At 56.1% G+C, this 10,794-nt stretch overlaps 1 pseudogene; it reads right to left on the minus strand.

Annotated features, from left to right (window-relative positions):
* Positions 1-479: 479 nt before the first annotated feature.
* On the minus strand, positions 480-863 carry LOC115870160 (annotated as a pseudogene).
* Positions 864-10,794: the final 9,931 nt, after the last annotated feature.

Genomic DNA, 10,794 nt, shown 5'->3' on the forward strand with positions numbered 1-10,794 from the left:
AAAACAAACAAGAGTCCAATCATAATGGTGTCTTCCAAGGAAATCGGCTGGGCTGGCTCAATTTAAGGCTTTCAGTTGTAGGGACTCATTCTGGGGGTCCCAGTGGGAGATTTGATGGATCTCTTCCAAGAGTACAGATGCGTCGTGGAGCCTTATTCGAAAGAAGGGAGCTTTCAAAAAACTGAAAACAGTTTCGATGCAGAAAAGGCCAGGAAAGTTGCGGGAGGGTGACCACGCACCCGCACATCTCCGAGGGAAGCCAGGGCCGGCCTGGGAGGATTCCCCTGGGACCCCTTACCCCCTGCCCCACAGCCCTGGCCATGCCCCTTCAGGCTTCTTTCTGTTCCCCAAACTCAAAGAATATTGAGAAAGGAGCAAAAAAAGAGAGAAAGGAGCACGATTTGAGTCCCTTCAGGAGGACCCCAAATGCCTCCCTCCCCCCAAATTCAGCGTTTTATTTGTTTCCATGCATTACATCCCTAGAACAAGAAACCCAGGATTGTCCCTCCTGTGTGTTTTCGCCTGGCGCCCCCATGGTCAACGATGCCGATGGGGGTCCTCGGCACGATGGTGGGACAGGAGCAGGTTGTTCTGCCACTTCTCTAGATCTTTGAGCTGCACGTCACATCTAGGGCTGACCACTCCGCGCTTGTTTTATCTGCCCGTGAGCGTCACTACAATTTCCCCAGCCCTGTGATCTTCGATGATTTCAAATTCACCATTGTAGCCGGGCTTCATCAGCACAGTTAGAACCGGACAATGACTTTGGAGCATGGTCTGATAAGAACTTGGCGCTTGCCTCTCTTCTCGGCGTTATTGATGCTCTTGAGAGCGGCGGCCAGGACATTCATGCGTACCATTGTGGCGGCATGGACAGATGGTCCAAAAAAGCCCCAAATGCCATTTTGACGTGTAAACCAAAATGCAGACTTCTTCAAAGAAAGGTTAAAGCGTTGGAAAAGCCACCTTCAGTACACACCAGATGGAGGCGATGGCAAGAACCACACTGTCGGGGAGCAACAACAGAATTGTACGTAAATGGAGATATTAGAGTGTGTAAGATGCAGCAGAAATAAAAATAAGGGTAGGGACAACTGGGAGGGGAGAAAGGGGAGCTGATCTCAAGACGTTCAAGAAGAAAGAAAATGTTTAGAAACTGACTGTGGTAGCAATTGTAGAACACTACTCGATGTGATTAAACGATGGAATGATATGGTATCTGTAAGAACTATATCTATATCGATCGAGGGATAGATAGATACGCACACACATTGTGACATGTTTGCTTCATAAAGGTTTCTCTGATTCTGTACCGATACCTTTGCCCACCCTGGTATTCCAGCTTCTAGTTCCAGGGTCTGCCAACTCACCCACCTCCACTGTCTGCTGGCCGCCTCCTGGCCGTGTCCCCATGGCCCCTCATGTCGCCCCCGTGATCAGGTCACTGTGATGGTGAGGGGTTCCGTCAACTACACACTGCTGAGTGTGGGTCGGGGCGGAGCCCAACCTACCAATCGGGTCACAAACTGCCGAAGCCTCCTTGTGGCTGTGGCCTTTCCAATAAGAGAGACGGTAAGAAATTCTCTCCCCCACCAACCTTGCATCCGTGAGACTCTGCACTCCCCGGCCTGTGACCTCCCTGCTTCCAGCTTCTAAGAGGCTCCCAGCTAGCTCAGACTTGGCAGCTTGAGTTGGCCTGGGGCAGGGCTGCTTTCCTGGTGTAAGGTTCCTCCTCATGCACAGGTGAGCATCATTGGTTTTGTTTGCTCGGACAGCCCAGCCTAACACATCCAGGAGTCAGTCGCCTGGCACCTTAGGAGTACAACAAAATCCCCTTTCCATGCAGGATTGCAGTCCACAGGTATAGGGCTGTGGCAGTTACATCATCTCCTGTCAACTTGCCAAGCGGTGGAGTTTAGCCTATCCATCAGGTCGCAGCTTGATGACCTCATTTGGAGGTGCTATGGAGATGAACAGCTTGCTGGAGGTGGGACACAGATACTTGCCCTGTGAGACATTCCTGTGGACAAACCTCATGGAGACACACTGATGGAGCCAGATCCCTGGAGCTGAGGAGCCACATGGAGGCCCATACCAGCACTGAGATGTTTATACCACCACTGGATCCACAAGACTTTCCACCCACTGGCCTGTGATCTTCCTGCATTCAGCATGATTGCATGGCTGTGTGAGCCGAAAGAGGAATTTAAGGACCAGTATTGGACATATGGGCTAATATTGGACTTGTGGACTTGATCTGGGATGTTTCTCGATATACAATTGCTCTTGTATGTAAAGCTCTTTCTTGCACACATGTCAGTGCCCATGAGTTTGTGTCTCTTGTCTACCCGGACTAACACAAAGGGTTAGCATTCCAGCCCACCTCTTCAGGAAACTCAATGCCATTGACAATGAGTGGGTTGGCTGACGTCGTAAAGATCTACGTAGAGCGAGCAGGGACATCATGGTCATATTCGGGAGTTTACCGTCATTCTCGCATACACCGTTTCCCCGCCTGCTCCTAACTGTCCACCAGGAGGGCATTATCTCTCCCGTCCTGCATAGGAGTACACTGAGGGTCAGAGGACACAAGCCGCCAAGCCAGAGAAAATGAGCCAACAATCCCTCTCCCTTCCTGCAGTCCTGCCCCTGCCCCGCCTCTCTCCTGACACACTGCCAGAGCCGCACCACACCAGGAAGGGAGGACCGGCCTTGTGTGGCAGCAAGAAGAGATGTCAAGTTTAGAGGAAGATGCCCCATTTTGCTAAAGATGAGCCAGAGGGTCAGCTACTGGGCTGCTTAGGAAGCATCCTGGGGTCTGGGGGTGGGCGGGAGGTCAAGAAGAGGCTGAGGTGGGAGCTGTCACCAAAGCCTTGTGGGGTGCCTCACTCATGGTGGTGGTGCTGAGGGGCGGGGTGGTGCACTTGGAGTTCTGAGGGAAATGAAGTGCTGGGGGTGGGGGGCCGAGAGGGCACTCAGGAGCCCGGGAGAGCAGAGGCTTCTCCCTAGCGAGCATTTGGTTCAGGTTGAAATAGCAGCAGCAGGGCCCTGAGGTTGTCTGCGGGCCCCGCCGCGCCGCCCTCTCTGATGGGCAGGGGCTTTGATCCTGGGGTCTGGGCCCCATAAATAACATGCCCGCACAGGTACCCTGGGACTTCTCCAGGGGTGGCTGGCTGACGAGGCCGAGGAGGCCAGGGTCTCGGTGGGCAGCCCTGGCCGCGGTCGGTCACAGAGTGGCAGGTTTACAGGCAGCCCGCAGACAGTAGTTACGCAGATTTATCGCCCTTCCAGAGGGCAGGGGGGCCCGCGGGTGCCCCTAAATCACCATGATGGGAAAGGCTGTCGGAGGGCAGGGCGAGGAGAGGGGGCAAGCAGGCAGGCACTAGAGGCTGGGGCTGCTGTGGCTCGGCAGCTCCATTGGGTTATATATAGTCCCTTGAGCAGGAGGGTGGGGGTGGGATCTAGGGCCCTGGGTCCAGAGGAGCCAGGCAAACCCCCTGGGAGGAGCCAGGAGGCAGGATGGAGAGGAAGTAAGAGCACGGAGCCGCCGCACCAGAGACTGTGTGTGCTTGTCTGGCAGCCCCCCTCCTGCTCTGTGGGCAAGCACGGTTACTGGTAGCGAAGCGCAGCGTGCACCCTCGCCCTGTCTAGGTGTGTGCACTGTTGTTAGGGGCTGTGGAATCGGCTCGGGCTCATAGCAGCATGTGCACAAGAGAAGCAGACACTGTCCCGTCCCGCACCATCCCGACTATTGTAAGGTGGCAGCCCGTAGAGGTGGCCTCTGTGTCAACCCATCTGGTCTATCAAGCATGACGTCCTTCTCCAGGGACTGGTCTCTCCTGACAATGGGTCCCAAGAACGTGAGAGGAAATCCTACCATCCTTGCTTCTAAGGAGCACTCTTGGCTGTAATCCTTCCAAGACAGATCAGTCTGTCCTTTTAGCAGTCCGTGGTTCTTTCCATACTCTTCTCAGCACTGGAATTCAAGCTCATTGCTTGTTCTACAGTCTTTCACAGGCACACGATGTGATGGAGAAGACCATGGCGTGGGTCAGGCACACCTTAGTCCTCAAAGTAGCATCCTTGCTCGTCGACATTTTAAAGAGATCTTATACGCAGATTTACCCAAGGCAACTCATTTTTTGATCTCTTGACTGCTGCTTCCATGAGCATCGGTTGTGGATCCAAGCAAGATAGAATCCTGGACATCTTCACTCTTTTCACGAAGTTATCTATTGGTCCAGTTGAGAAGATGTGGGTCTTCTTTGCATCGACTTGTAATCCATACTAAAGGCTGCTATCTTTGAGCTTCACTAGCACTGCTTCAAGTCCTCCTGGCAAGGCGGTGTCACCTGCATAGCACGGGTTGTTAAGAAGCCTTCCTCCAATCTTGATGCCATCTTCTTCTTCATCTAATCATCAGCTTCTCTGACGATTTGTTCAGCATATAGATTGAACAAGTGTGGTGCGAGGCTAAAGCCCTTATGCACATTCGACTGTGGGGGCCATAATCAACTGTGGCTCGCCTTGAGAAGAATGGGAATCCCGGAACACTTCGTGGTGCTCCGGAGGAGCTTGTCCAGGCATTAAGAGGCGGTTATGAGAACAGAACAGGCATTCTGTGCGCTATCTCCTAAAGAGAGAGCAAATGGACCTTGGGGTCCATTTGGCTGGTAGAAACCCCTATACGACAGAGTAGGACTGTTTCTCAAGGTCTTCTGGCTGTCGGATCGCCAGGGCATCCGACACGGTGCTGCCGTGGGTTTGATCACCAATTTGACATTGGTAGTGGATGACAAACAACTTGTGCCCCCAGTCAGGATCGGCTAGGACCGGATCTGTTTCCTAGGGCTGCCGTAACCAAGGACCATAAAGCAGGTGGCTTACGGTGACAAAAATGTATTCTCTCACAGCCCTGGAGGCCCCACGTCCCAAACCAAGGTGTTGGCAGGATCCGGTTCTAAGGGAACATCCTTCCTTGCTTCTTCCAGGTTCTGGTGGTTCCTGGTAAGCCGTGCTTTGTAGATGCATCTTTCTAACCGGAGCCTTCATGTGTACACGGCCACTTCCCCTGCACCCCTGCACCTGCGACTCTGCTTTTCCCCCAAAGACACTATTTCTATTGGATTAACACCCACCCTGATGGTAATCTCAGGTTAGCCTAGCAACATCTTCAAAGGCCCTATTTCCCAGCAAGGCCACACTCACAGGCCCTGGGGGCCAGGCCTCAGCCTTCTTCCTGGGGCACACAGCTCAGTCCCCAGCAGTATGGGACACAGCTGCTTTTCAGGATCAGTAAGCAGGTGTCCCTGTGCAGTGAGGTTATTCCTCACTGTCTTCTAGCACCGGGCCTAGGACTTCGTATTGCACACACAGACCAATGGGCTGGAGGTTGGGGACCTATTTCAGCCAGTGGCTTCCAGGCCCAGGTCTGTGCCTGCCCACTGGGTGAGTCTGGGGAAGTGTTAGGGAAAGAGGGTCACAGGAGGGCAGGGGGACGTACTGGGACTGTTTGCTAGAAGGGCAACTACTGGTGGCATGAGAAGGGAAAGGAGGTGGGCAGGAGTAGGTGGGAAGAGCCCCCAGCAGTGTGAGGAGGAGCTGGCAGCAAGCAGCCAGGGGTTGCGGGCAGAGCGAACAGGAGGGGAAGCGGGGTGAGGAGGCCAAGCAGAGCAGCAGAGAGGACTGGGCGAGGAGCAAGTGGCCCGAGAGGGCGAGTGGCCAGCAGTAGTGGCAGCTCCATCCGTTCTAGAGGGCCCCGAAACGGTCCTGCCTCCCCTCGGAGTAACAGCTGCTCAGCGGCAGGGTCCTAGCCCAGGCAGCCTGCCCTTCGGCCCCTCCCCCGGCCACAGGCTGGCAACCACACAAGCCCAGCCTCAGGGCTCAGGGAGGATGGGCCTGGCTGTCCTTGTGTTTGCTCTGAGGGGTTTTCTTTAAATGAACTGCCTGGGCCAGGCTGGGGTAACGGGGTGTCAGCAGTCTGAACCCAGCAATGGTGGAGTTGACAGCAAACCTGAAGGGCCCTTCTGTAGACCTGGCCCCACCCCCGCTATGAGGATGAAGTGTGCAGGCGGGGAGGGTGTGATGGTGGGTGTGCCCCTGGTGTGTGTTTTCGTGTCCTCATATCTCTGGCAGGGGGTGAGGCACCCGGAAGTCTCAGGAGCTAGGTGCACTGAGTCCAACCGCAGCTTCCCAGGTGTGGTACAGTGCGGACCCTCACGTGTCAGGAAAGAAAGACCCCTGGTTGCACAGTGGTGACAGCGCTTGGCCGCTAATCAGAAAGGTCAGCAGTTTGAATCTAGCAGCTGCTCTGCAGGAGAAAGACGAGGCCGTCGGCTTCTGCAAAGATTTACAGCCTTAGAAACCCAATGGGGCAGTTCTGCTGGGTCCTGCAGGGTCGCTGGGAGGCGGAATCAACTCAACAGCCACGGTTCTTAGTGAGTGGGTGTCAGGAAAGGTCCCACTGTGTCTCTTCTCTGTCACCAATGCAAATGCTACCTTCTCAGTGTAGCTTCCCTGACCTCTCCTCGTCTGGGCCCCTCAGTGCCATGGCTACCACCAATTATTCCACACCTGCAGAAAGATGATAAGACCTAAGGAACGTTCACTGTGCTGGGCAGACCTCGGGTGGTGGACAGACCATGGTGGTCCATTGGTGTAGTGTAATCCCCACCCTCCCCTTCAGGTGATGGCCCATGGCTTGCTTCTAATAACCTAACCCATTAGGTCACTGTCGGTTGCTGACAGGTTGATTCTGAGTCACGAAGACCCTTGCCTGGGCCTGCACCATCTCCACAGCCATCGGCCTACTCAGGCCCAGGCTTCCCCCCACTGTGTACTGCGGGTGTCGGCCAGTCTAGGGGTTCATCTCCTAACACTGTCTTGGACAATGTCCTGCTGTGACCCAGCCCATGTTCACAGACTCGCCGGCTCTTTCCTCCTACTCTGTCTGAGTCTAGAAGCTCCACTGACCCTGGGGAGCCCGCTAGTTCTTGAAATACCCATAGAGTATTGTGGCAGCACCAAGCCACCCCCGTGTGACAAACGGACGTGGTACTAATCTGTGGACGTTGACCACAGCAGGGAGTAGCACCCCCGTGACTCCATCATGTGGGATTTGCTAGCTGACTCTCCCTAGAAATCCTCCAGGCGCCATGGAGTGAGCGGCCACGTTCGCAGAGAGAGCTGTGTGCTAAGACAGTGCCCCAGTACACAAGGTCACTGTCGCAGCAAACAGAGGACACCCAGTCAACACCCCTCCAGGAAAGGGGCTTCAGTCCGACAGGGAAGCCAATTCTGCCGACAGCCTGAGGGAGTGTGGGAGCGGCCTTTCCACAGTGGCGCCTCAACTTGGCCCGCAGCTCGACTGTGGCCTTATGAGACCCTAAGCAGAAGATGGGTCTCAGCTGAGCCGACGAAAACCAGGAGAGAATAAACAGGCGCCGATTTAAACCACCAATTGTCTTAGGCTGCTGAGAGAGCGGTACGTTCCTAACCAGTGGTTAGGAAATTAACGCCATTGTCAAATAAAAGACAAACACCCTGCCTACGGAGGGGATGGGGACTAGAGGCCCATCCCAGGGCTGAGCAGCGACGTGGCTGCCTGCGTGGTCCTCCTCAGGGAAACGTACCATCAGGTGCACGGGTGGGTTTGAACTGCCAGCTGTTCAGTGAGACGGCCCCCCGGCCATCTGTGCCACACTTGACTCCCCCCACGTGCCCAGCCCTGCAGTCCCTGTGAAGCTCCTCTTGTTTGCATCTCCCTTCCCCGGAAAAATTGCATGATCCTGTCCTGTGCATGTCCTGTACACAGACACACCGCCTCTCCGTATTTCTTTACAAAAGCATATTCATAACATGCACACTCCTCTGTCGCCATCGGGGCCCTTGTGGCATAATGGTTATGCATGGGGCTGCTAACTGCAAGGTCAGCAGTTCTAAACCACCAGCCACTCCACAGGAGAAAGATGGGGCGCTCTACTCCCATAAAGAGTGACGGTCTCAGGGACCCACGGGGGCAGCTCTACCCCGATTGCGATGAGTCGGCCTCGCCTCGATGGCAGTGAGTTGGGTTTTGACAAGGGTTTGGAGCCATCCATCCTGATCACGTCACCATTGTCGATACCGTCCATCCCTGACGAGCAGCCTGTAGTCACGCACTCGTGCCGTCTCACAACCTGGGTACCAGAAGGTCCAAGGCCTGCCCCTTCTGCTTCTTTGCAAATGAGGTCCAGAGACCAAGGCCACACCATGAGCTCCCAGTAGAGCAAGACAGGGCCCAGCCTGCTGTGGAGCTGTCTCCCCTGGATAGCCACTCTGAGTGTCCCAGTACACCCTGCGTGGGGTCACCTTCCATCTCTCACCAGGCGTTTCTAGCAAGCTGGTCTGAATGGGAAGGTCCAGCCCGAGTCCTTCCGGGCTTCCACTGGCAGGACACTCCCAAGTATGAGACTGCGGCAGCCTGACAAGCAAGCCCATTAGAGCTGGCTGCCCTTCCCTTGCCCACGTGAATCTTTTCCCGTTAGCAACGGCAGGGTTGCGTTCATCGAGACAGTTAAATGGAAGACATAGGCACAGAGGCTGACCATCTGTGCCCACCCCACCTCTCCTGAACAGGACCTCCATGGACGCCTGCAGACAGGACCCCGGCGGCCTGCCTTCCTGGTGGCTGTGCTTTGTCAGAGTGGCTGTCCCCAGCAAGCCTTCCCCCAGGCACCCGGGATTCTGTAAGCCCTCTCCTTATTCAAAATCTCTACCAATGCTTATCCAGATGGACCATTCCCCCACTTGCATCTTTCAGGAAGGTAACTAAAAGCACACACACACTTACCTGCTTCTCAAACCGGGCCAAGTCGCCAGGGGCTTTCCCGGTGTCTGCTTGCTGCACTGTGTCACACAGGACAGCAGGGGGCGAGCTTCTCTTCAGACGGCCTCCGAGCAGAGACAAGCCCAAGTGCAGAGCTCAAAGGCAGCAGGGAGGAGCCCGTGGGAGCCCCCTAAGTGTTTCCTGACCACAGAATAAAGGGATGAAGAACTAAGCAGGCGAGGAGCCAGGGAGCAGTGAGTGCCTATGTCCATCAGAACGGCTCTTTCATGGCGGATCAGGGGATGCAGGCGTGCAGATGAGCCCAGGACGGCGCTCAGGTGGGAAATCAGGTGGTGGCCAGCAACCCACAGCTGGATGCCCCCTCGGTGTGGCTGCTGTGTGAGCTCCCCCTCCCTGAGCAAAGCCAACCCTGTCAGGACGTGTGTGCTCGCCTGTGAGAATCCGCCGCCTGCCTGCCCCGGGCGGCAGGTCAGAGAGGGCCACCGCACGCCCACCATGCTTCAGGTAGTGGCACAGGCAGGGCTCAGGAAGCCCTCGGCGGGTCCCTGGTTTGGGTGGAAGTTCGAAACCAGGTGAAGCAGTGGAACTGGACCCCGTGCAGGATCCCCGTGGCTAGCAGCCCAAGCCCCCGGCCACTCAGTATGGAACCCCTCACCTGTGGTTCACTGATACCTGTAAAGTTGTCCATCCAGGGACAAGACCAGTGACCCCACAATGAGGCACACAGAGGGAGGAGCCTCTTATCACGACAGGAAGCCTGCCTGGGTCCCGTCTGCGGGGGGAGGGGCAAGAGGAGAGGGGTCCTTGGAGGGGTGAGGTCAGTCTGGGGGACACACAGGCATGGAGGGAAAACCAACATCTCTCCTTACCAGGAGGACTGGAGTCACCCTCCCCTGCAGCGCTGGGGACAGAAGCCAAGGAGGGGGCTGCTCGTCTGCCCCACTCCCCCCAACCAGCGGGCCTCTCAGCCAGGCCTGACCCTCCCACTAACTAGGGAGAAGGCACCCGCTCTGCCACCATCCTCCATGCCAGCATCTCTCAGCAAAAGGAATAACATGGTCCACTTACTTTTATCGCTCGCAGATTTCCTGGGAAATGGGCTATTAGTTCCCCTAATGTAAAGATAATAGGCTTGTCCCCCTTGGCACATGGCACTGCCCCAGAGCTGTGCTGGAGGCCACCCCTGCTGAGCACGAGGTGGGAGGAGATGGCAGGGTGGAACCAGGACCCAGAGAGGAGCCAAGCGGTGGGCTGGGGCCTCCCAACCCCTAACCTGCAGACTCACCCCAGGGAGACCACTCATGTCCCCAGAGCTCCTGGCTACGGCTTCTTTGGTTGACAGGAGATGGGGCATTAGGTGAGGAAATGATGAGCTGGCACGAGGCCCTTGGCCCTCTGGGGTGGGAACATCCTGTACCACGCAGGCTCACAGAGCCAGAGACTCCGTTTCTGGGATCCCTTCTTGTCCCTTCTCTGCCACTGACCTGGCCCCTGGCAGGCACCAGCCCCTATGGTACCTCCTTTCTATTGCCCCCTCCCCAACTCCTGTGAGCCAAGTCGATCCTGTAGCCTCATCCCCATGTAGCAGGCGAAAGCCCCGACCTCCCACAAGGCAGGCAAGTGACCCAAGCTGACCCAGCAACACATCGGCAGAGCAAGGGGTGGGACCCAGGACACCAGGCCTTGTGGCACAAGGACAGACGCTTCCCAGAGAAGCCCACCCTGGCGTGACTATCCAGGTGTTCTCTCCTGTGTGCCCCCCTCCCCACAGCACCTAGGCCCACAATACTGTAGTAACAGCTCCTCGGGGGCTCCAGGGGTGAAGCTGCCAGGCTCCTCACTTGGCAAGCTCCCCTCCCCATCCCCTCACCCAAGGTGGCCCACTCAGCCCTTGGCAAAAACTGCTTTTTTCCCACCAAAAACAGCAAAGGAACCTGGCTTCCCCCACCCTCCGCAGAGGGGACTGC

This window comes from Echinops telfairi, unplaced genomic scaffold (genome assembly GCF_000313985.2).
Source record: "Echinops telfairi isolate 266 unplaced genomic scaffold, ASM31398v2 ScPeMD7_443;HRSCAF=831, whole genome shotgun sequence".
NCBI lineage: Eukaryota > Metazoa > Chordata > Mammalia > Afrosoricida > Tenrecidae > Echinops > Echinops telfairi.